Raw genomic sequence first — 24,168 nt, 5'->3', positions numbered from 1 at the left:
CCCCCCCTACCCGCCTACCTGGAACCCTCTTTACCTATTCTTTCACGCTTTTTTCCCACCTCTGCAGTACTTTGAACAAACTTCAACCACCCGACCTTTCTACCCAGCGCGTGAGCTTTGCTCGAACCGTAGCCGGAAGCTCCTGTGGAGGATCGACAGCTTGTAATTTCACGCCGGTGAGAGAATTAAATCAAGAGAGTACGAGCTAGCAATATTACGTATGCTGAGGGAGAAAGAGAGAGAGAAAATTTGAGAGATTGGAAACGATGAGTGTAAATTCCAAGTGTCAAGTTCAGGTTTCGCATTGTGTGTGGCTTTACAATATTTAAAGCACCTTCTTTTTTATGCTTTGATTTAATCGCAGGGACAGCTTCTGTTTTGCCAAACGATAATTCTCGCCGTGCCAAAAATCAATGTAACCAATTCGAAGTGATTTCGGAATGAAATCTGGTCGATTTGTGGGAAAAGGGATTGCTCGAAGGCAGGCAATTAGAAGCCCTGAAAAAACAATGCGCTTCGACGAGTCAATATTTATCCAGAACACGTCGTCACCCTGGAACAGTTTTCATCCCGCTCGGGGCGTGCAGCAGCCTCGAGGCTCGGGCGGTGTCCTAATTTGCGAGTTTATCTATTTCATCAGCTTTGCAACGGATGGAGCGGGGCTGAGAACGGGGTTAAGGGAGGTTCGGACGAAGAGTGGTGAGAGGAGCGTGCTGAGCGCGCAGAACTAGACGCGGAATTTGATTCACCGTTTAAGGCTATCGATCGATCGATCGAGGCCGGGGGCGAGATAACGGAGCTTCGCCATCCCACTTTCGTGTCGTATTTTCTACTCGAATATTGTATATGACATTCCGAATCCAAACTGGGATGTACTCTGACGTCTGAAGTAGCACTCGCGTATATCGTCCCAGGTGCAGTTGGGAAAGTGCCGCTTTCTCGCTTCGATCCTTATACTCGAAGACGAGTAAACCGCGGCTCCGAGACGAAAGCTCGAGAGCAAATACTCGACGATATCCTTATATTTAAACCGAGTCGCCGACGTCGGTGGGTCCCTTGAAAAAACCGCGTCTCCATCCACGCGGTGATTTTCCCTATTCAGGAAAACTTACCTCGAGAGCTGGCAATGCGCGTGGCGTGTCTTTCAATTTTCTAAAGAAGAATTTTCGAACCGTCGTTGAAGTTATTTCTTCCACATGCCTCAGCAGCGCACTCCACAAAACAGCTTCGGATCGCATCAAAGTGGACACTGCAAAGAAATTTCTGTCTCAGTCGAAGAGAATGCGCGCATGACTTTGCAAATAAATGCATAGATTCGAGGGAAAAATCTTGGAATTTTATTATTATTTTTCAAGACGAGATGAAACGCGGAAAGCATCGAAGGTCCCGCTATTCGGAGACATCAGAGGACGGATATAGAGACAGAGACACACAGAGAGGCACAGCCTCGCTTTCTTGACATGAGAAAAACCAAAGTGCTCAGAGAGTAGGTACTTGCCATAGCTGGGGGGATGAGCGGAGCTGCATCAAAGATCCGGTCCGGCATCGTCGTCTTATACCTTGAGTAGTAAAAGTTGAGTCAATTCCAGCGTCCGGAAATCCTTCGACGTTCCAGGCGCCGCTGGTTGAAATCGGTGGAATGGACGCGGCGTGGTCGACGGAAGTTGAGAGTGGTCCGGGGGGTTGCCTTACGGGAAATGAGTTTAGAGTTTGACTTTGGGTCTGAAAGCATTTGGCGCGACAAGAGGTTAATGTATTCCATGGGTCGATGGTCAGTGGTCGAGCTTCGACCTCGTGACATAAATTAAAGTTGAATTTTCACCGCGGCTCCGCCACCATTCTCTCAAACTCACCCCTACCCTCTTTTCACCCCCCCCCCTCCCCCCCTTTCTCCTGGTAATTCAGCGCCCTCGTACCACCGGGCAAAGAGCGAACGGCACGGTTCTTCGTCCTGTTACCGGTATGAGAAATTCTTGGTCCAGAGTTGCTGACAGCTGCGAGAAACGGAAAAGAAAGAAGCAGGGAGTGAGGGAGGATCTCGCGCATTTCTCACACGGCTGTCATGACGTTGCGTGATCGGAAATTTATTCATTCTATGAATCCGTGAACGTGTAAATTCTCCAACTTTATTATATTATCCGTGACGTGTTTTTTTCTTACTTCATTTTCTGCTTTTCTTTGTACTCTTATCCGGATCAAACTGCGGACCGAAAATAGTTTCGAACGGCCAAGAATGCGGTGTATTCGCTTCGCCGTGCTTGCGATATCTTCGCTCCGAACTTTGGACCCTGTTTATCGAGTACCCAGATTCTCTTCGAATTCTTTCGATGCTTTAGCTGCTGAGGAACCGAAGCGATTTGCCTCACCCTAATTTTCTGTATAAAACAATTCCGATATCGGACCGGACTCATCTTTTTCGCTCTTGGTTCGTGATCGGAATATTCAAACCCGGTTATCTCTAAGCCGAGAAATGAATCCGGCTCACAATCCGACGCGAGATTAACGGCTGGAGGTTGTGAATTTTCACCGTGGATGATTGCGAGCGTGTATTCAACTCGACTGCTTTAGGCGGTAACGAGTTGCCTCATTAGATAAACTTCGGCATGTTACGTTGATAATTGCAACGTTATGTACACGGAATCGCGTATAACACAAGATGGCGACTTTCGCAGTTCGAATATCGGAGTTTCGCTCAAACGCGATATTTTCCGACAGCGATATCTACCGAAAATTTGTCAACCATTCATAAAACAATTTTCTTCGTCAAATTGAAATACAAAGTGAACACAATACGAAGAGAAATGAAAAGAGAATTACTCTCGGGGATAAAGAGGCTCGGTTTGAACTGCCTTTGATACTCTTTCTCAAGCGTCTCGGCTGCTCTCGAATGATATTAAAACGACCTCCTCCCCCGTCATCTCCTCCAGATCTCACAATTACACCGCCTCGGCAACGACGGTGGTTCGCACTTGAAATTTTTCGACAAACTAGTCGACCGGCGTTGCTATGCCGTGGAACCGGGAGACGTAATCCTAACAAGACTAGTGACAGCCTGTGGAGTAGGGTGCTCGTTGGAGTACAATTAAATGATCCAAGTCCCTGATTAGATTCCACGAGGGTCCATTCCCGGTATTCCGCTAGGAGATGTCTGCAGGACGGAAACAAGGTGAATTTACTTGACGGTAAAGGTCCGATGATTCGTCCAAGTTCGCGATCAATCGATCCGCGGAGATCTGCTGACTTCGCTGCGTCCTTGAGAAATTTTACCTCCTGAGTTTATTCAACGCGTTTCGATTGTACGGAAAAGGGTTTTGAAAAACGTGGTCGTTCTAACGCGAGTCGTTCGTCGGTGAATTGTAGCCAAGCCGCGAAATGTAATCGAGTATAAGAGCCGCGCTCCGCCGAGGTCCTTGGTTCATGGATTTCCGGGACAGAAGCTGACCTGCAATTCGCTTGACCTGATTCTCACCGAAACTCAGCCCTGCCGTGCCATCCCCGGGTTTCAAGTCCTCGTCGTCCTCGTCGCTCTTCGCGGATGCCCAACTTTAAATTAATTGTCTACATTTGTTGCGAAATTAATTACACTCGGGTTATATTGTTTCCCACGACTCTGCGTGAGTCCCGGCATTATTGGCCCGGGTCTCGAGTTCCTCGGGCCGGTAACCTGGGGTGTCTGTCCCCGTCAACAGACAGATGAAACTTAGTTCGCGGAGAACTGTGAGATCAAGACGCTGCGAGAGAGAGAGAGAGAGAGTAAACCGAGGGGTGTAAAACCGTTCCTCTCTCTCTCTTTCTCTCCCTCGCAGCGTTAGTGGAAAGTGGATCGATATTTCACATCTACGAATTGGTGAAACGAGTAAAAATCCCGCGATCCTTGCAGCCGTGTATCAATGGTATCGGAATGAGGACACCACGACTTCTCGGACTGGTTATATTATCGGCGGATTGAGAAACAGTCCATAAAAGTTTCTGAACTTGAAGTAGAGACTTGGTTCCACCTCCGCGAAGAAGACGAAGAAAAAGAAGAATAACCCGAGTCTCGTACGCGGCGTTGTCATTATACGATTTCGGGTCGAAAAGGAACGGCGGTTTTCATTCTGAGCTCGGTATAACGGATCGAGGAGAATAGCTGAGTTAAAATTGCGGCGAATGTATTCCGCTCGGATCGGAGATATTGGAAACGGAGATTGGCAACGTGGGATCAGGGAACGGGTTGCGGATGCCGAGTACAATAACACATCCATACCACCAGCGACGGAGACGTCGAAGGCCAAGCTTGGTTCCGGTGTGGGAAGGGCAAGTGGGTCGCATACCAGGTCAAGTATTTTCGCGGATCACCGGATCGCAGAATTTCGGTGCATACGCTCGTCCATGACGATGACTAATTCACAGCGTCCGTGCATTTCTACACGCTAACTCGAATGCGGCCTTGCCTACATTCGAGATATTTCCAGCGAGGTTGGATTAAGCACGTGACGTAATCACCGCTAAGGGTTCACCTCCTATTTCCCAAAGGATCGGCCCCCGCATACACGACGCTGTAACGTCGCTCTGTGGCGGCTTGTGCTTGTCTTAATCAACCCTAAAATGAGACAAGCAACGAACAGCAAGCTTAGCTTCACTTCGAGGCATCGTGTTTCAGGATACGAATTTTCTATCCAATCCTGTTTTTATACAAGCTTTTGCACTTCCGTTCTCGAATGTGAAATTGGCTGGCGTTTTAGATAAGTTGAAATAGAGAGAGAGAGAGAGAGAGAGCGAGATTCTTGTACATCCAACCGCAGCATTATTTCGTACCAACAACTGTACTCTATTTAATGTACTTTCCAGCCACTCATTGGTCTCTCTGAATTGAGCAAAGATCGTTTTAGACACTGAACTCAAAGAATTCAAGTTCCGCAGTTTCAATCATTGGTTTTGCGATGTCCGTTGGCTTCTTTCGGCGATTTTTTACCGGATTAAAGACACCTTATATACTCAGGACGAAGGAGATCAGGATGACGGAAGAAATGAGATTCTGAATTCCTTACAAGCAGAGTATACATATGTATGTATATACGCACAATCTGCCGAGTCTCAGTCGTGACGTGGTTGGAAAAAGGAGAAGAGAGAAAGAAAGCAGGTGGAGGACGAGGGATCAAGAAAGGTGGCGAAGGTTCCGAGTGAAAAAGGACCGCCGGTTGAGTCCGGTTTAAGGGCGTGTTCCCGGTGACGGATGAATATCAAACGACAGGTCGACGAGGTGGGTGGGATTTTAAAATCGGGTGCTAAATCTGCAATTCAACAGTACCGACTGTAGTTCAAGATCTTCTCCAGAGGACCTCGTTACATCCGTGGAAAATGCGTGTGCATACGGGATATTAGAGCTGCTTGGATGCCAGCCGACGATACGTGTCGTATCCGTGTCGATAAAATTATATGCCTCGTCGACGATGTAAGAGAGACGTCGCTTTCGAGTAACAAGTTCACTCCGAGTCTGAACCCTTCGGGATGCAGCGCTAAGCCTCTTACTCGAAGGATCCACCAGCTAGTATCTTGAAAAGGAAGGAACCCCGAGATACGACTTTTTATTTTCACATTTTTCACTCTTATTTGCGAAGTTTTGTCAAATTTTCAACTCTAAATCGTAATTCGATGTATTTCTTACACCTGAAAGCTCGCGGATCATCGAATTATCGAGCGAAGCGATCGCTCGCTTTCGCGAATACGGTTGGAACCGAAGACTCAACTTTCGGAAAAAAAGTGACGCGAGAAGGCGTGCAAAAATTCTCGCTACGGGGATAAGCGCAACTTTTGCGATATGTCGTTTTACGACTTTTACTGCACATTGTGTACGTTATACCTGCACCCACGAAGTACATCACGTTTCGCAAGCACGCATTATAATACACCCGTGGAAAGTAGACAGATACGAAACAGCCGGACGACTGGCTGCTTCACGAGGGATGAGGGATGAGGGATGAGGGATGAGGGACGAGGGATGATTCTCTACGTGCCGTGACAGAGCAGCAGCCTGAGAATTGAATATTTATATTTCTATTCCGGAGTTGAATGGGCTCGGGACTTCTCCTTCTCACTCGTTCGCAAACTCGCCGACCTTTCTAGGCGGAAAACGAGCGGAGGTGATGTTTAAACTTGAAAATCTCGCGCGAGTCTTCCTCCAAGCTTGATTACCGCTCGCAATTAACGAGTTACAGAACTCAGGCTCACGTTTTTTTTTTTTTTTTTTTTTTTTATTCATTTCAAATCACATCATCATTTTCAGCTGTTTTACGTCTGGTCTGTATAATGTCGTGAATTTGTCACGACTTTTGCGATAAGGAACTTTTGAAACTCTTCGTATCGTTTTTTTTTTTTTTTTTTCTTTTCTTCAACTATTTCACGTTCTATTACACGTGTACGTATACGTTACCGAAAAACTTCGCGCAAATTATTTTCTCACCAAATTTCCTCCCGACTGGTTCCGTCAACCTTCTTCACGTACATTTGCCACCGGCATTCGATTACATTCGGCACGACAAAGACCGGGTTACAATTTTTCCCTAGAAGTCTAATAGCCTTTCGTCGCGGTGGGTATTGACGATCGGATGGACTCCTCCCACCTCTACCTTCGACGCCTGGAGGGATTTTACTCGTTCCTTATTTATTTTATTTTTTTTCGTCTTCTTCTTCTTCTTTCTTCTCCTCTTCCGCATTTCTCGCGCAACTTTTTCGCAACCGTCCAGCAACAGCAGTCACGAGAACCATTCGTTCGTTCGCTTGCTCGCCCTCCGGCTCGCACAAATATTTAATCCGAAGGAAAATTGACGCGAAACGCGCGCCCGGCCTCCGGAATTAGATGAAAAATTCAGGGTCCAAAGAGAAGAGGAAGAAGAAGAAGAAGAAGAAGAAGCAAGATGCCACTCTGTGTCTCGACGGGGGATGAGGAAGCTTCTTCTCCGTTCTCAGTTCGCGTCAAATTCTCATCTGCTGGGATCCTCATTTACCACCGTTACTCTACCGGATAAATTTTGCATTTTTCCCACTTTTCCTGAACTCTCCGCTGTCCATAGCGATACGTTACTTGCGTTCGAATAAACCGCCGGGATAAGTAAAAGGCGGAAAATTGACCAGTTATAAGCTAAAATTGCAAAATATATTGCATCAAAACTGTCTCACCCCAAATGGTTAACGATCACGAGTCTTTTGTTTCGTGAATCACCGATTTATAACAATGTGAAATATGTTGAAAATTCTACTGCTCGTGCAATCTCCCAATCGTCTGGTGCACACGACTGCAATAAAAAGGTTGCGTATTTTGTGAATCTAGTGGATCGTTCAAGTGCGCTCGGCTTACTTATCTCATCCGCAATTTACGGCGAATCTTCTCGTTTCTTTGGCGTCCACATGCCTCCTCCTTGTCGTAGACGTCTATGCATATTGTGCCCGATGCAGCAGCCGAGCTCGAGATATCGGGGCGGGAAAAAGAGGGAGGGTAGGTAATGTTCGTCGGAGGTGACGCGGGATTCCTCCTCCTCTTCCCGTAGGTTGAAGCTCTCCGGGGGGCGTCGGGACGTCCTGCGCATTTCAACATCCAACGGGACCACCACGACTACGTCTATCTACGTACGTCTTCTTTACCTATACGCCTATCCGCAGATAAACGGGACACTAGCTTTTCTCCGTGGAACGTTGCGGGGCCGGCTAAGCTCTCGGAGAGATATGCGGATTAGGAAATGCTTATCGTCGCCTCGCATTTTAACACCCCGGCTACCACACCTTCACGATCCCTAAGGACAAACCTAGTCTTTAGAGTTGCCGCGATACTCGAGCTGCTCCGTTTAAATTAACTTTTGCTGCGCTCTAATTTCTTACACCGTATACGTATACCTAGTTTCGTTATAATATTTTTAACGTTCTTCGAATAATTTTAGCCTAAAATTTTAACCCGAAATTATGATTATTTCTCCAGCTCGACGTGTTGTTTTTAATTCAAAATGTTAATACAGAGTGTCGTATAGTAAGGCTCTCATATTTTTTCTAGAGTTTTTTCTATCAGAACTGAGTAATTTAACTTGCGGGTGAATTTAAAAAAAAAAAAACGATATTCTATCCAATTACTAATTTTACTGACTTTACGAGTGATGGTACTAGTAATTTTTATGTCACCAATTATTACCATACTCGCGGAATGTCTAATTATAACGATTATTGACTCAATCCAATCATTCTAGGAAACTTCGTATGGCCAACAAATTTATATAAGTATGCTCATTCGCTCAATTCGACAGTATCTCAAATCTACAAAGACGGACGTCATTAGCATTATTGATAAACACCAATTTATTATCCGTATATCAATTTGCTCACCTTCCAATTAAGCTAATTCAAAAATTCATATTAAAAAAAACAAGACACTGTATCATGCGTTAATCAGTCTATTACTTTATTCAATTCAATCCAAACGATCGGCAAATAAGTTGGATTAGACTTGCTCGACGCGATGTAAAAAATTTGATATATGTAACGTACATATTGAAAAGCCCCGAGTGAAATCCGGCTGATATTTGGACGTTAAGGTAAGCCGGTCTTCTCATAAGTCCGAATACGGTGCACATGCGGCATTCGCATAGGTAGGAATGCACGTTCTGAAAGAGGAAAGAGGAAAGAGGAAAGAGTACCACGAGAGGGTGGCTCTGAATTTCCGACTTTGGATCCATCGAGTGAAATAGCACGACTGGCGCGGAAGTAGCGATGACGTTATCCCATAAATCTCGGGGAGTCGTAGCTGTTGGCGGTGCATCGAGTCGGTGCAACGCGGTGCAGGCGAGAACTGGGCCGTGCAACGCGCGCTATCGATGCACCGGGGTGGAATAGCGACGCCACCCCCTCAGATCGCGCCCCGGAATCCCCGAATGCCATTCCACCCCCGTCGTACCTTATCACTGTTCCCACGTGAATATGATGCGAAAATCGCGGTGCAGTCGCGCCTTTGGTTTCGCAAGAATTTCGAGCTCGTATAAATTCTACGTATTATTATTATTATACGCCCTCTTCACGGGCACGGATTTCTTGTATTTAAGTAGAAAATAAAATCCGTACGTTTATATATGTATAGGTGTTTTAATGACTAATTGTTTCAATTGCACAATTGATATCGCGACGCTTGGACTGCTCGCGAATATGTTTGAATAACGAATCGGTGAAAAAATTTTATTGAAAAAATTAATAAAATCGATTTGCTAAATATTACCGGTTATTGTTAACTTTTTTTGCGACAACTTTTTTTCACGCCTCCCAAACACGAGACTCACTCTCACCGAGCGAAACGAGATGACGACGACGACGACGACGACGACGAGGCGACGTTCGTCGGGCTATTCTATGGGTATAATAACGTGCGAGAACATTCTCTCGTTATTATACCTACGGACGATAATTTATTCCAGCCAGTGTGTCCAATTAACGAAGTGGATGTACTCTCCCTTGAAATGGACAATTTCCCTAAGTGGATACGGCCTGTGAATAGATGTGTGCGAGCACGTGACGTACTGACACGAATATACGGAGTTATACGTGTACTTGTTCATGGATTTCATACGCGACGGTTCAACACCGTCCGATATCTCTCTATATATATGTGTGTGTGTGTGTGTATACGTACAGAACACACACTGTGCTTCACTGCCACGTTGCCATATTCCAATTTATTCAATCAATCGATCTACTGTTTGTACGCCCTCCGGTATCTTGCGAATTACCAGATACGCCAGCGAATAATACGTATCGAATCCTTCGTCCTCGTGCGTCGATCGATGCCCCGGGAAATTTCATCCAACGTCATAATCCAACCGAAACGAAGAAGAAAAATCGAGGTAAAAATCGCTCCTTTACCTCCGGCAATTTCATTGCTTTTTTTTGGGGAGGGGGGGGGGGGGGGTATATAAAATATTGCCCGAGTATGAATTTTTGTTATTGATTAAAGTTATTCTTGGATATGAAGGTCACAACTCAAAACACTTTTATCGTGTTAACGTTTCGGCCCTGGTGGGGGCCCTCCTCAGAACAATTTTATTAGAATATCTCATAAGTGATAACACTTCCAATTAATTAATGCGTGTTGAAAATTAAAAATAAATAGAACAAATAGGCAAAAACGACCGAAAACGAAACACACTACGTTGGCGACACGTAACTCCCACGAATTCATATTTATAGTTTGTTTGTTAAAAGATTTAAAATGCACAGCCGTTATGGTTGAGTCAGAGCACTAAGAACGGTGGAACGACTAGTGTGGTAATGTAATTTTTGTTATTCTCTGAAGGAATAATTTACGCGGTTATGGAGAATTGTGGTTAATTTTTTTTTGAACTTCATTTTACGATCCATCGCAGCACGTCTCGCATAATTTATATACTGTTATAAAAATTTCGGGGAACTGTGGCTTTTGCTCGATATTAGAATATTTTTACCGATTGAAGAAAAAAAAAAAATAAATAAACACTCGACTCGAGCTTCTGCCGCAGATCGCGGGTACGAATTGTTCGCGAATCTTAAACAGGGCCAAATTTATCGTACGAATTTCGGGCGAAATACAGTACGTGTAGGTAATGCGCGTAAAATGGATCAGGAAGATCAGTTGTTCCACGTTAGACGTTAGTTACATCAAACTCCTCTGGCAAACGTTCCCCTCTATAATATACGTATCCATTGTAACTACGTACGTATACAGCATACCTATACACGCATACGTTGGAACAGCATCATCGGCACCCCGCCGGTACGTCGCCTCGCGTAGTTTCCTACTTCCGGGTATAGTTGAAGCTACGGGACAAACTCCGGTTAGGAGAACAACAGACCAATCTGTCCTCGAAAGTTTCACCGGGAACCGATCCACATTGCCTTGGTGCACGTTGCACACCTACAGGAGTGTGGGACAGACGCGTTTTCAGTGTAAACTTGTGTACGTAGACGCGGCGTCGCCTTTATTTCTATCTCTCTTTCTCTCTCTCTCTCTCTCTCTCTCTCTCTCTCTCTCTCTCTCTCCCTCTCCCTCTCTCTGCTACCGATCTGCAGCGTCACCTACATTTACGCTAGGTATCCAACATCGCGGGGCGAGAATAGGGGATGGAGTTGACGACACGGTTATACACGACGACCTTTGACCCCGGGTCAATTGCGAGGGATTATGCAACCTGAGCTAAGGAATCTCTCGGGCATATGTGCATCGCGCTTATTGCGTGTCGCCTTTACAGTTGGATTCAGAGAAATGTTGTCACGTCGCAAGATGAAGCTTAAGTCGTCTGTATTACACAATCAGGCATAGTTCGCTTGTAAAAATTTGACAATTAAGGGGGATTTATTCCGATTTGTTAAAGCTGATAACGGGGAACTAGTAACAATTGAATTGGATGCGGAAAGATACCTTATTACCCATGAGTATAAGAAATAGATTTTCGCGTCAGAAACGGACATTCTTACGTCAAACAGAAAACTTGTATTTCTGGCAAATTTTTACAAATATTTAATAAGGAATAAATGGCGCAAGGAGAGATTGTAATAATTTCATTGCGAGTGTCGACGAACGAATTTGATCAGAGTTTAATTTAAAAATATCGATCGAACTGCCTTGTTTTTTTCGTGACGTGTACCTACAAATACCAGAGACATCGCGGTTGCCTTATTTCGTAATGAACCCATAAATATTTGCACGGGTATTTGCAAAACCGCCTCTCTCGCGGTATTGAAAAGACGACGTCCATACGGGTTTGAGTTTAGAATTTATACACCGCTGATTTATTCCTCGAGAAAGTCCCGGATCCTAGTTTGCGCAGACTTTGCGCGTTGTATATATTTGTGTTCAGAAGCCGCGTGTACGTCGCAAGTCTGCAACTGTGTAAACGCTGAGGAATTTGTATTTTTATCTTTGGAAAATAAAAAGAAGACGATATAGAAAACTGTGCGCCAATAGTTTTGCACGAGGGATCGGCTCGGCAACCCGAAGGACATAATTCACCCGCTACATAGCATCCTTGATATATGGATGGTCGCTTCGAATAGCCGCGAGTTCTGAGACCTTCCCGTTCCCTCTTCCTCATCCCCTCTCACCTTTGAAACCTCATCCCTTCGGAACGAGGACCGCAAACAGAAACAAAGATACGATTTATGGCGAGCCACAGCTCTGCAGCTTGTTTCAAGATCCACCCGATTCATAATGTTCCCCGAGATGTTGCGCAGGCACAGTTCGCACGAGTTGTGTTTCGACCGAGGAAAATCTCGCCAATTTACTTGCGATTTCGCAGCAGGCTCGTGTTTTTTATTTTTTTTTTCCAATCATTTATTGTATCGTTCGCAGACTTCTTTTCGTTACTTTTATTCCATTTTTAATCAATCATTTGATTGTTTCTTTTTTTCTCTCTCTTTTTCGTAGTCGGTCTAAAATCCTTAGATTTTCCAAAAGTATCATTTATCGGTAAAGGATTGTATCAGTAGAATGAAAGGAAACTGAAAGTTGGCGAGGATGAGAACTGAGAAAGCAATTTTGGGATGATTGTACGTAAATAACGGGCGAAATCGCGGGCAACGAAAAACCTTCACCGATTAATCAGCTATGTTTCGAATGGTTTCTGACGTGGGGTAAAATTTGCCGAAATCAGGACTTGTTAGGCGATAAAATATAAGAAGGAGGTGAATAATATTACTTATCTTCCCGCACCGCGTCTGCTCCTGACTCGAAATAATTAATTGGTATCCGGTACTTCCGGTGCAGGTCTCCTCAAATATATACGCGCACTATGTATGTACGTATAACGCAGCTAAGACCCCCGCGAGGCCTTATGAATATTGCGCGCTTATTAGGCATATATACGCAGGACACGTCAAGTAGTTTCCGCGAAAATTTATACACCTCCTGTATATTCTACCAAACAGTCGGCCGTTAAGGGTGTATACGTATACGGTATATACCTACCTGTAAAAACGGCGAAATTTGTCGGTAGTGTTGAGTTTGAAAAAGCGGATACTCTTACGATCATTTGTTTCGTATTCATTAGTCTTCCCCCTCCCCCCTCTCGTATATACTTGTAAAACCGTCGGTCGACGGCAGGTCACCCCCTGCAGAAATCTGTTACATAACTCTGGGAGACGAGGAGAGACGAGTAGAGACGAGGAGGCGGAGACTGGATGAAAAAAAATGTCAGGCAACAAATTGCGCTTTCGCCAAATTAGAGTCCATTTTCCTGCAGCTTTGTTTCGTCGTTCTTTCTCTCTTTCCTTTCCTTTTTCTTTTTTTCTTGTTGTTTGTCATTCATTCACCGCTCGGTGTATCCGAGCGACGATCGCCGCTGTCGTCGATAAAACATACAGCAAGAAACGTCGAGTTCGACCTTAACGTCGGAGGCTGGAAAGCTGCGATTCAACCCGTGACGTGACGAGGCCAGATCATCCCGGAAACAGTGAAGGGTGGTTGAAGCGAAGCCAATGCGATCCTAATTACCCTGCAGGAACGGGACGGTCTAGCCTCCAGGATTTTGCAATCTAAACGGTGATCTAAATCGTCCAATCAGTGGGCGTCATTACTACCAACGTGATTTAGTATAACAGCACCGCCGTTTCTCACGCGTGGCCATTGTAGAAAGCTTCGCGATAGCCATGATAGGCTCTAATAGGAATCAACCCCGTGGCGCCTCGACCACCATCCTGCAGACCCATCGCGGACACCCAATTAATCTGCGGTGTTTGGTAAACCGGTTGGTAATTTCACTCCGCTTGTGTAATACGCGTGTTTTGCGTCTCCGGGGCACAGAGTAGATTTTACCCAAATCATTTCCCCGGGGGATATCGACTGCAGCAGGACTGCGAGTCCCTGCCAGCCATGCACGTCGTTAACCTCGATCCTTCGTGTTTGTCACATTTTTTACTAGCGCATTGCCTGCGATCGGTCCAATTTTTTAATTTCTCTTTTTTTTTTTATCTGATTTCAGGTAAACTTTCAACCCGATTCCATTCGAGAAGGGAGCATTTTTTCGGTGAGATTTAACGAGTCTTAATTTTCCTTCAAACCTATCATGCAATTTTTTTGTCGATCTCACAAACTGTCCGAGAACCTGATTTATACCCTAGATCTGCGCTGTTACGATATTTGCACTCGTTTCTTATACATATGAGCCATGATTCGGACTGATCGGTACGAGGTCGCGCTGAATAACGCTCGTACATGTCAAACGATCCTCATGGTTTTATTACTCGTCGTGTTTGCACACTTCCAAGAAGATATCTGCACTACGTGAGCTTTCGCACAATTGTATATGTATACCCGGGAAACGTCGCTGCGCAAACATCACAACAGTTTCTAATCGATTTCAGTCGCGTCGGGATATTCCAGACAGAAACCATACCATTTCACCTGCAGACAGGTGTATGAGTCATGATTATTCTGTATTCCAGCGGTAGCGAGATATACGTCGATACTTGGCTCAGTTATCTTTATCGTAGAATATTGTTTCCGAAGAGTAACGCACGGATATCGGATGAAGAATTCGAGCGTTGATATTAAGAGCGTGAAATTGAGGTACATTTGAGTATACTTGATTCGAAAGCAATTGAAGAAAATTTTGAGCAATCTTAATGCCTGCAGTTTATCGGCATATGGAAAAACGTTCGCACGTCGTCGAATCTAAACTGTGTAAAGGAAGAAAAAAAAGATCGGAAGCCGAGGCGCTGAATCGCGGTAAGCATCGCGTACTAGGATCTGAAAATACCGTCCGTGAAGGGTTATAAGTCAGGGTGTAATATTCGGTAAACTGAACAGCGAAGTGCATAAGGTGTAAGGTGAGAAAGCGTGAAAGCGTATTGGAAGTCTGAGATACAGATGAAGAAAGAGATGGCGAAAGGAGGAAAAGGAGTTGATGGAAAACACGAAGGCGGAAGAGGAGCAATTGGATTGCCTTCACCGAGGCAATCCTGGTTTAGAAGGTGCATCGATGCAAGGGGAAAGCCGGCCGGAGCTCTGCTCGGAAGCTCGGCGGGCTTGAATCGCCTCAAGGCAAAAGCCTCTCTGGGTAATTGTCTGTAAATGATATATCGCCGCAAGCCCTGGGATCAAGTGACAATTACTGCCGCTTTTCTCCCACTCTCTCCCTCTCTCTTATTTATTTACTGTTTATCCCCCCCCCTCCTCCTCCCTTTTTTAATCCTTATTTATTCGTCGCCCATTTTTGTTCCATTTATTTTCATCTATCCTTATCCGTCTTCCTTCGATATCTTTTCCAACGTTGGTTTTGATTTCGTTTTTGTTTTTACCGTATTCTACACCCATACACATTTTACGTTTGTACGCCTGTCTTTATTCCACCTGAGGGGACTTGTCCCGGGGCGAATAAACGCTTCTCTCTCCTTTCCGCTTCCTGCGGGACAATGACGCGTGCCCTTCAGAACCGCGAGCTTTGATATGCCTTCCTGCACGGGATAAACGTTCGATTCCCTGTCACTGCGCAGCGAATGCGAATGGTTTTTTCATACAACGCGTGTTTGGCTCTCGTATAGCATATTTTCGAGTTTCAATGTCTTTGTTAAAATCATTTGTTACACTTATAATTGAATCGCTGGTGAGTGGCGACAACGGACGGATGGGAGGATTTTCATTTCATCAACGGTATAGGTATATAAACGCGATGGAAAAATTTCAGCGAACAAAAGACGTGTACGATAACATGTGGCTGAGGATGGGGCAAAAAAAAATAAATAAAAATTCACAACCGAATCAATTTTTGTTGAAAGTTAATCAAGTTGAGTGGTTCGTCGTTTCATCGCGAGCAGCCATGCAACGGGATGGTTTTCATCTCTGTTACATTTTACGTTTGCGTCATGCCGACGACGGTAGGAGAGAGGAATTATTTCCTGCAGATCTGCTCGTTTCGCATTATCGCGCTTATTCATTTTTTAAGCCTCGGTGTTTTCCTCCACATTTTTTTTTTGTCTGTTTTGTTTTTTAAATTTCGTTTATTTTTTTTTATTATTTCCTGCTTTTCTGCCACGATTTTTCTCGTCATTTGATATTCCGCCCCTGTATCGTCGTAGTTTTCTTTTTTTTTTTTTTTTGTTCGATTTTACGAAATATGTAAATTTTTTCCTCTGCGCGCCCGTTTTTTCTTCTTTGTTTTTTCCTTTCTTTTTATTTTTATATATATACTCCTTTAACGCGAACCCCTCTCGCCTGCACTGATGTATCAGCCTCCATTCAATCAGGGCATCTTGTTTTAAGCCCGGCTACGAACCTCCACCCTAAGCGCCAATCATGTCGACCCAACCTGATAGATGGTGCCGATTCACCGTAAAAGGATACCCTTCTATCGTCCCGTCGTTCCATCGTCTTATCCGCGGATCGGTGGATCACTGGATCACTGGATCGAGAAATTGTGATGCTATCCCAGTATTCTATTCGAGCTAGGCTACTCCGGCTCAATGACGCAGGGCTTTTCCTCACGGCATGCACGCCAAGGGTTATCAATTATACCTACCTCTACCAAAATTTAATCTTACCTACACGCAACTGATCATTTTCCGGCAACGTGGTTAACTGGACAGTGAACGGTGGACGGAAAAACTCTTCGATACAACGAAGAAGTCGGCTCAATGTTCATGCTGTGATCCATTTTTGAGCCGTAGTTCTTTTTTCTTCGATTCTTTTAAAAGTAATTCTTCAGCAGTGTTTCCATATCCTTTCGTGTATTTTTTCGTTTTTCAATACAGCTTCCAAAAGTACTACTTAAAAATTATACACTGATTGCGTTACGTTTGTAGCAGAAATTTAGCGTATCATTTAGGGAAAAAAGGGGTGGGATTAAAAATGTGGAAAGATAAGAAGATGGAAGGGTAGCGGCGAAGAATTTTTAAAAACGCGAAAATTTAGCTCGTAAGGTTTTATCGTACACAGAAAATCGAAGGATAGAAAATTTCAAATGTAAAAAAGTCGACGTGTAGAAAGCCAAAGTATAAAATCGTCTTAACGAATGAGAATATCAACGTCGCCGATTCTCTATATTTTTATTGAACCCCGTATGCTTTGACTTTCCGAATTGAAAAATTTGATAAAACAGAATTTAGTGACTGATACATTTTTTTTTTTTATCGTTTCATATTCCCATCATCACCTAAGAGAAATCCAGTATTTCTCCTTTAAACCTTCGGATTCGAAAGACGAGAAGTGAACTCCGCCGACAGAAGGGTCGACAAAACCTGCTTAAAATAATAAACAAATAGAGAGATAATCGATAATCGAATTTGGTAGACAACGGGCCTCGCGAACCGGAGTTTCGGGCAAGGCCTCAAACTCGTTCCGCAAGCCCCGATAAAATAATCAAGCGTAATAGGCAACCCACACGGCGGATTCGCAAAGGCAGGGAGTATCTGGTGGGCGGGTATGCTGCGCTGGACCGTGAATTTTGTATGTCGGATCGGGAACGGGACGGATGAGACCAGCGGGAGTGCTTTGCAGCGCGAATAGCGCGGCGGCGGCGCGAGCTTGCACGTCCATTGTCTGACTCTGGACTTTGGCTGACCGCATCTAGTTCCTACTACTGCGGCCGTAGCGGCTCGGAGCTTTACAATCGTGCGGAACAACCGTAAAGCCGGGCTTGGCGGGCTTTATTCACCCTCCATACTCGCGTCACGCCGATATTTTTCGGCTCGGCGTCGATTTAAGGCTAGATCGGTGTTATAGTTTCGGCTGTGAGACGTTGCTGCTACGGTATGCATAGGACGTTGTAATCTCTTCCGGAACACGGATATGATACGTACATGGGTACGAGGAGAAAACTTTAAGCTGTACGAAACTGTAACACTCTCCAGACCTTCACACACGCACACACACACACACACACACACACTCTCGCGATCTCCTAAGCCAGGCTTCTACTTCGCCCTGTGCGTGGGTGTGTCGGGGCGAGCTTGTGTTGTATAAGTAGTTTGCAATATGCCCCGATCCACGTATTCTACATCCTACTACACCTCGTGCATAAAATCACTGCCGATCCTCCTTCGCTCTCACCCTCCCTCCCGTACTCCCGACCGTCTATTTTCCAACCCCTATATGTAGAGCTCCAGACGCCTGGCTTAATTTATTTTACAATTAACCGGCGGACTACTTTCGACGAGATAAATTAATTTGCATGAATAATTGGAAGGGTATCGATTCATCGAAATGAAAAAGCTTCCGGCTACAGCTTGCAGTGGATTACTTCCGTTTCACCCTCAGACGGTGATCTCTTAATTTCTAAAGCTTTGCGGGGATTATATATACATATATATTCACTATTTTTTCCAGAACGACTCGCTGATAAACATGGCAATCTATTCGTCTTTTTTTTTCTTTATTCGTTCTCTCTTTGTCGGTTCATCAGCTCCTGCTCAGTTTTTGCTCACCGTTGAATAGAGCCAGCCTCTACGATGCCGGGAGGGTATAAATTACCGAACGGTGACCAAGCTAAGCTTCCTTTGGCGGAGACGTTAATCGTTGGAAAATATGTGACCAAAGGAAAGACAGGGGGAAGCTCGTTCGTCTTGAGCAATCCAGTTTAATCCAACCGTCTGCCAGCCAGACGGAAGCTAGCCGGTGTCGTTCTCCGACGGTGAAAATAATTTTTATCTCTCGAAATCCCTTCCTTCCCTCTTCTCCGCAAAAATTATCGCCATAATTTACCATCGCGGCAAAATGTTCTCGACTATATTGCACAACCGCAACCCGTCGGATGCGGATGTTGCTCAACACCGAAAGCTCAAAGTTGCGTTATACACGTCAGGCAAGGTTCTGGCTTCCGTCTACCTAGCTTTAAGTAGCAGTGTTGATTCCACGGTACAATTAGACAACAGACGACGGTGCTCCTGGCTTACTGGTCTGGCCGACGTACAGTGGAAACAAGCTTTGCTTGATTGGCTCGACTCGACGACGCGATCCGTCATTTGCAGGCAATTACTCGTAATGGCGGACTCCGCTTAGGCTCGGGTTTATCGCCAGCTGGCTGCACTCGGCACTGTGCTTGCAGGCTGCTCGAGTCCCGCCGCAGTTACACTTCGGAGAGACTGGTTGCAGACAAAATCATCCCGTTGTGCGTATATGTTGCAAAAATAAAGCACCCACCGAGAAGTGGTCATCTTTATTTTGGTCGAGGTTGTTGATTAGGGACCGCTGAACAGTCCAAGTCTGAGAGATTTGTGTGCCCCCGATCCAAACGTTACCGAGGTGCGCATTTTGAATTATTTGAAGAGCCTCGAATGGCTTCATCCCCATTACCGCGCGGTGGCTAAAACTTTTCCTATTTTCATCGTCGTCGTCGTTGTCGTTGGGGGACGTTGACACACTGAACTCGGTTGGTATAATTGAAAGGGAATTCCAAGGGCGCATTTCGGCTCAAAAATAAGGCGAGGAAAATCTAATCATGAAATCCGGAATTCTTTTTCTTGTAAAATTTATTTGCTGAAAGACGGGACGTGCGAAGGGTAACCGGAGAGCTTTTAGCCCCCGAAGCAGCGACTAGTGGCACTTCTCCTCTCCTTGGAACATGGAGCGTGGATATCGGCGAAACGTTTTCTAGGTAGAATATCTCCTTGTCCTCACTATGCTGTATAGGAGACATTGGTGTGCTGGTGGTGGTGGTGGTGGTGGTGGTGGTGGTGGTGGTCGCTCACATGAGACCGGGTTACGCCAGAAAGGGTGAAGGACGACGAAGGGGGACGAGAGGGAGCGCATCGTCGACACTTTACTTTGTAAACAACGTCCTCTCCCCTCGATGTTTTCATGCTTGATGAGAGTTTGTGGAGTAGAGCGGCTACACCCAGCAAACGCCTGACTGACACCCTTATGACGTCACAGCCTCGTCAATGTTCAGCTTTTGATCGACCCCGCGCGAATTCTCATCCGTCATACGATTGCGTCGGTTGTTTTTCCAGAGAAACAGATATTTTTGTTCCACAGCTTTGAAAGGACCGTTTTCTTCGTATTTTTCTTTCGCACGGATGTCAATTGCGTTCTCCGATCCTTTGAATGTGAAAAATTCGTGAAATGAATTTCGTAACTCGAAGTTCTAGAATTTTATTCCAATGGAATGAAATTCTCCTTTCCAATGGTTTCCTCAAATATATTTATAGCGCGGTAAGAGAGCGTGGTTATAGACTGTTTCTAAAACTAGTCTCGTATCGTCTACTATGTCTGCTTAGCCAGACATTGCAGTTACACGCTAACTTTATCCAAAGTAGTAACGGCGAATAAAAAGGAAAATAAGGAAGAGGTAAAAGTTTAGCTGAAGAGGAAAGTCTGTTTCTGAGTGTGACTCGCGGATAGGCGACAGTTGGAGGTGTAGGTGAGATCGAAAATCAGGAATTCGCGTCGTCTACAGAATAAAACTAAACGCAAGAAGATATACATCCATGTAAAGCTTTGCCCCAGTTGTAAGAAAGTTGTTAAAGTGGTTTTAATTTTCTCCCTATATACGCTAACGCGATAAAATTTCATGCTCCTGTCTGTCGATAATGAAACAACACTTACCTCGGAGTCTCTTTACCGCTAAACAAAGACATAAAATATACAGGGTTCGATTATAATTGAACGCCCTATTTTCCTTCCTTCTCTCTTTCATCGTCGGACATTTGCGATAATTTCAATGCGAGCCCTCGCCCAACGCGTCCTGAATAAAATTTCCCGACGACCTGTAACGACACTTTAGCCATCCAGCACCGCGTTCTCCGGCAAATAATAATCGATCCGGAAAGCTTCGTGCTTTCCACGCGCGAGTCCTGCATGTAATCTACGTGCCGATGGATCGGCCGCCCGTTATCCGACTTGCGGGCTGGTCTTCCCGTTCGTTTCTACAGCCTCTGGGAAGCCCCGGCACATCTACCGTGCCCCGTCCCAAGAGTAGTCCATTACGCTTTGTCTTTTAAGCACACAGAGAGATCGGGCTAAAGGGGGAGGGAAAGCGAGGGATGGAACGACCGAGGGATCTACGAGAGAGCGAGGGAGCTTTGTACGAGTCCGCAAACCTCCTCTCCTTTCGACCGCGCGATGTCACCGCGCTTAAACCTTTCCTCCAACGATCCGCGAAAGGTCTCCCCCTCTCTCCCTCTCTCCCTCTCTCCCTCTTTTTATTTTCCCTCTTTTCGCGGGACCCGCATCCATCTCTGACCCAACGCCGTAGTTCGACACCCTGCAGTGACGTGTCTATCGCCATGTAGCGAGTGTCTCACGAGTGTCGACGAACGTCTTCGAAGTCGGCCTCCTTCGATCCGATTCCCAATTAATTTTCTTTGAATTTTTTATACGCCGAGTCGAAGGCAAGGTCGAATGCGCGGACTCTCGGGTTTCGCCTTGTTCCTCCCCCCCGGGAAACCAGGCTGAGACTGTCGTTTGAGTCGGGGCTTAAACGGCGTCCAGTGAAGATTAAAATTTAATTATTTACGCCGAGGAGCAGGCGGGCATCCAAAGCGAAGTTCAACGACGGGACAAGTTGGAATAACTGATTAACCCACCCCCGAATACGACCCGAGACTGCGTTCGAATCCTTCCGCGTAATCCGGGCCACTGGAGCAGATTCATCTCCGCGTCTCGTTCTCCTCCTTCGCACGAAGTAAGAGCCCGGGGTTTTAACCCGATGCTTGGAAAAGACGGAGTCGGTTCTTGGTCGACTTCCTAATTTCCCCCGCATTGATCCCGGCTGGTGAACAGCTATGGACAGGCGGTCATGGGCTGGACGATGGGTCAATCATCCGGCTCTGGCTCTCATCTCGGATCCACCCTGGAGAGCTTCGCTTCTGTCTCCAACACTGCAGAGGCAACAGAGGCTAATGAAGATGTTTGTCAATACTGGCTCGGTTGAGGGCCGTCTACTGTCTGCTCGAACCTCCTCTTGGCTGCATGCTTGCTTGCTTGCTGCTGCTGCTGCTGCTGCTGCCGATCCCTGACTCTCCGCGTGTTTGCCTGATTGTGTGTGTGTGCCGCTGAATGGGACGCGAGGAGACATCTCGCCCGGTTGCTCAATGGAGCCTGTCGTGTACCCGGGCGGGTCGGTGACTCGAGATAGGTACAACATTGCAGGCCAATATTGAATTATAACCCAATTCTGTTAACTGACAAATTAAATCCCGCTGCTCGGAGCCGCCTTGACTGGTCCCTGACTTGGAGCAGATGACTCGCTCTCTTGTTTCCTTTTTCAACCCGTGTACACATCAGGCGTATATCAGTCTGAAATTCGATTATCCTCATGTCTGATTCATCGAAATGGAATCGGGCCGTGTGTCACTGTGAAAAGAATACTCGTTCACCGTAAAATAGAAATTCCGCTGATCGCGGTCACACTTTTTCCCTATACCTGCGATGAATATTCGATTGAGGTACATATTTTCTCGGATAGTCGGGGGAATTGCCGGAAAGGCGGTGCAGCCGTATAACCGGAAACGAATTACTTCGGCGATAAAATGGTACGCGCTATGCAACACCTTGAAGCGCTTGGGAGCTTTCGAACGTCGTGTGTAAGGATCGTTCCCAGATGAGACATGAATACAAAAGGGTCCTGCATTGCTCCTAAATTTAAGCTCGAGTGGTAGGCACGGTGACAAAGCTTTGTGGAAAATAGCTGGCCGGAAGTAGTTGAAGGGCGAGACGAGGTGGAAACTGGGGTAAAGGTGGAACGTTCGAGGTACATCGGGAGAGAACAAAAGATCCCTCGAGGAGGATCTTTAATCTACATCCTGCAGTAGAAGGAGCCCGGCGAGAAACTCCCGAGTCGTCAAAATTTCTCTTATCCTTAATTCCGAACTTCGAAGCCGTGTACGTTTTAGCTGCTGCTACTGCTGATGATGGTATTTAGAAAGTTCTCTCTACGGTGACCTTGAGACACGATTTGGCGATGCCGCTTTGAGCCTCCGTTTCGTTAAGCCAGCGAGTCTAATCCAACGAAGATTTTGCTTACAGCTAAACCGTTCTCTCTAGACAACGAGGGTCGAAAGGTCGAAGGAAGGCGCGCCGAGGTAAGGTCAGATTAAATTTCCTCCGGGCTCCTCCTGTTAGCCGCGTCAGATCTTTATTTTAGCACTTTTATATCTCGGTGTACGTGCCTCCTCCTCCTCCTCCTCCTCCTATTCCTCCTATCCGGCCAAAGATCTTAAGGACTTTGCTTCTCGTTTGAGAAACCTGATACGACTATCAAAAATGAACGGAGAGAAACCAGGGGCAAAGGTCGTGCCAAGAAATAATGCGAATAAGAGAAGAAAGGAAATGTTTTTCCGCGACGGTGTCCGATCAAGGTTTCAACGAAATTGAATTCATGGAGAAATTTTTCTCCCCCCTTCAAGTTCACCAATATTTATAACCTCGGAATTTATTCGATTATTCATTATCCGGTCGACTAGCTAATTCCGGTAATTAGCTTCCCGCGCGTCGTCGTTCGTTGGACAAAGCTCATTACTAAAGCAATGTAATAAATTGCCGACGTTCCGGATCGGGCGAAGTCATCGGAAATTTACGCGGCAAGGCTTCACAGCAGCGCGAGGATAGTGTATAATATTTTTTCATTTCGATCGAGCAGGTAGGGCGAATATTAATATCACCACGAGGCGAGTTAAGGTAATTGATGTTATTTAAGAAAGCACGAGGTCCCGCGACAGTAACGTATAACCGTAATGGTACGAAAAGAACGTTGGAATTATATATTTTTTATTTTTTTTTCATTCCGCCTTACGTTCTCCTCACTTTAGAATAAAACCAGCCACCTAATTACACTCATACCCAAGAAAACCTGTAATTATCGAGCCTGCCATAACGTTCGACAACCGGAGGAGGAGGAAGAGGAGGAGAGTATTAGCACTTGAGGCATTAATAAAGCAAGGAAACATCGAGACAGGAGGCAAAAAAAAAAAAAACGAAAAGAATAAAAGCAAACGTTAATTTCATCGACTGGAGCGAAACAGACGTCGTTCCGGTTCCCGTCACTCTTTTGACATTGCCATTCTACACGCGGACGAATTAATCTCGGAGACTCGAATGATGTTCTCGAGAGAAAGTAGTTAATAATACAACAGTGTCCACCGCTTGACAGGGCTGCAGCCAAGCGACACGCAAAATCGATACTGACCCCATCCAAGGTACAGCCAAGTCCAGGCACAATATTCTACCATCAGGTGGACGTGATGGCACAGGTACTA

The 24,168-nt window shown here is 45.6% G+C and overlaps 1 protein-coding gene across 5 annotated transcripts in view; it reads left to right on the top strand.

The window, feature by feature from the left end:
* LOC124184400 (teneurin-a) overlaps positions 1-24,168 on the top strand; it is a 514,944-nt gene that overhangs the window by 122,804 nt on the left and 367,972 nt on the right. The window contains exon 1 of one of the 5 annotated variants that reach the window (XM_046574047.1): positions 13,985-14,006. The exons of the other annotated variants lie outside the window; for them this stretch is intronic. The gene's annotated coding sequence lies outside the window, so the exon portion shown is untranslated. Of the gene's footprint in view, positions 1-13,984; positions 14,007-24,168 lie in introns of those variants that run through there. 5 annotated transcript variants of the gene reach the window in all.

The sequence above is a fragment of the Neodiprion fabricii genome, chromosome 6 (genome assembly GCF_021155785.1).
Source record: "Neodiprion fabricii isolate iyNeoFabr1 chromosome 6, iyNeoFabr1.1, whole genome shotgun sequence".
Taxonomy (NCBI): domain Eukaryota; kingdom Metazoa; phylum Arthropoda; class Insecta; order Hymenoptera; family Diprionidae; genus Neodiprion; species Neodiprion fabricii.
This window is presented reverse-complemented; position numbering and strand designations above follow the sequence as displayed.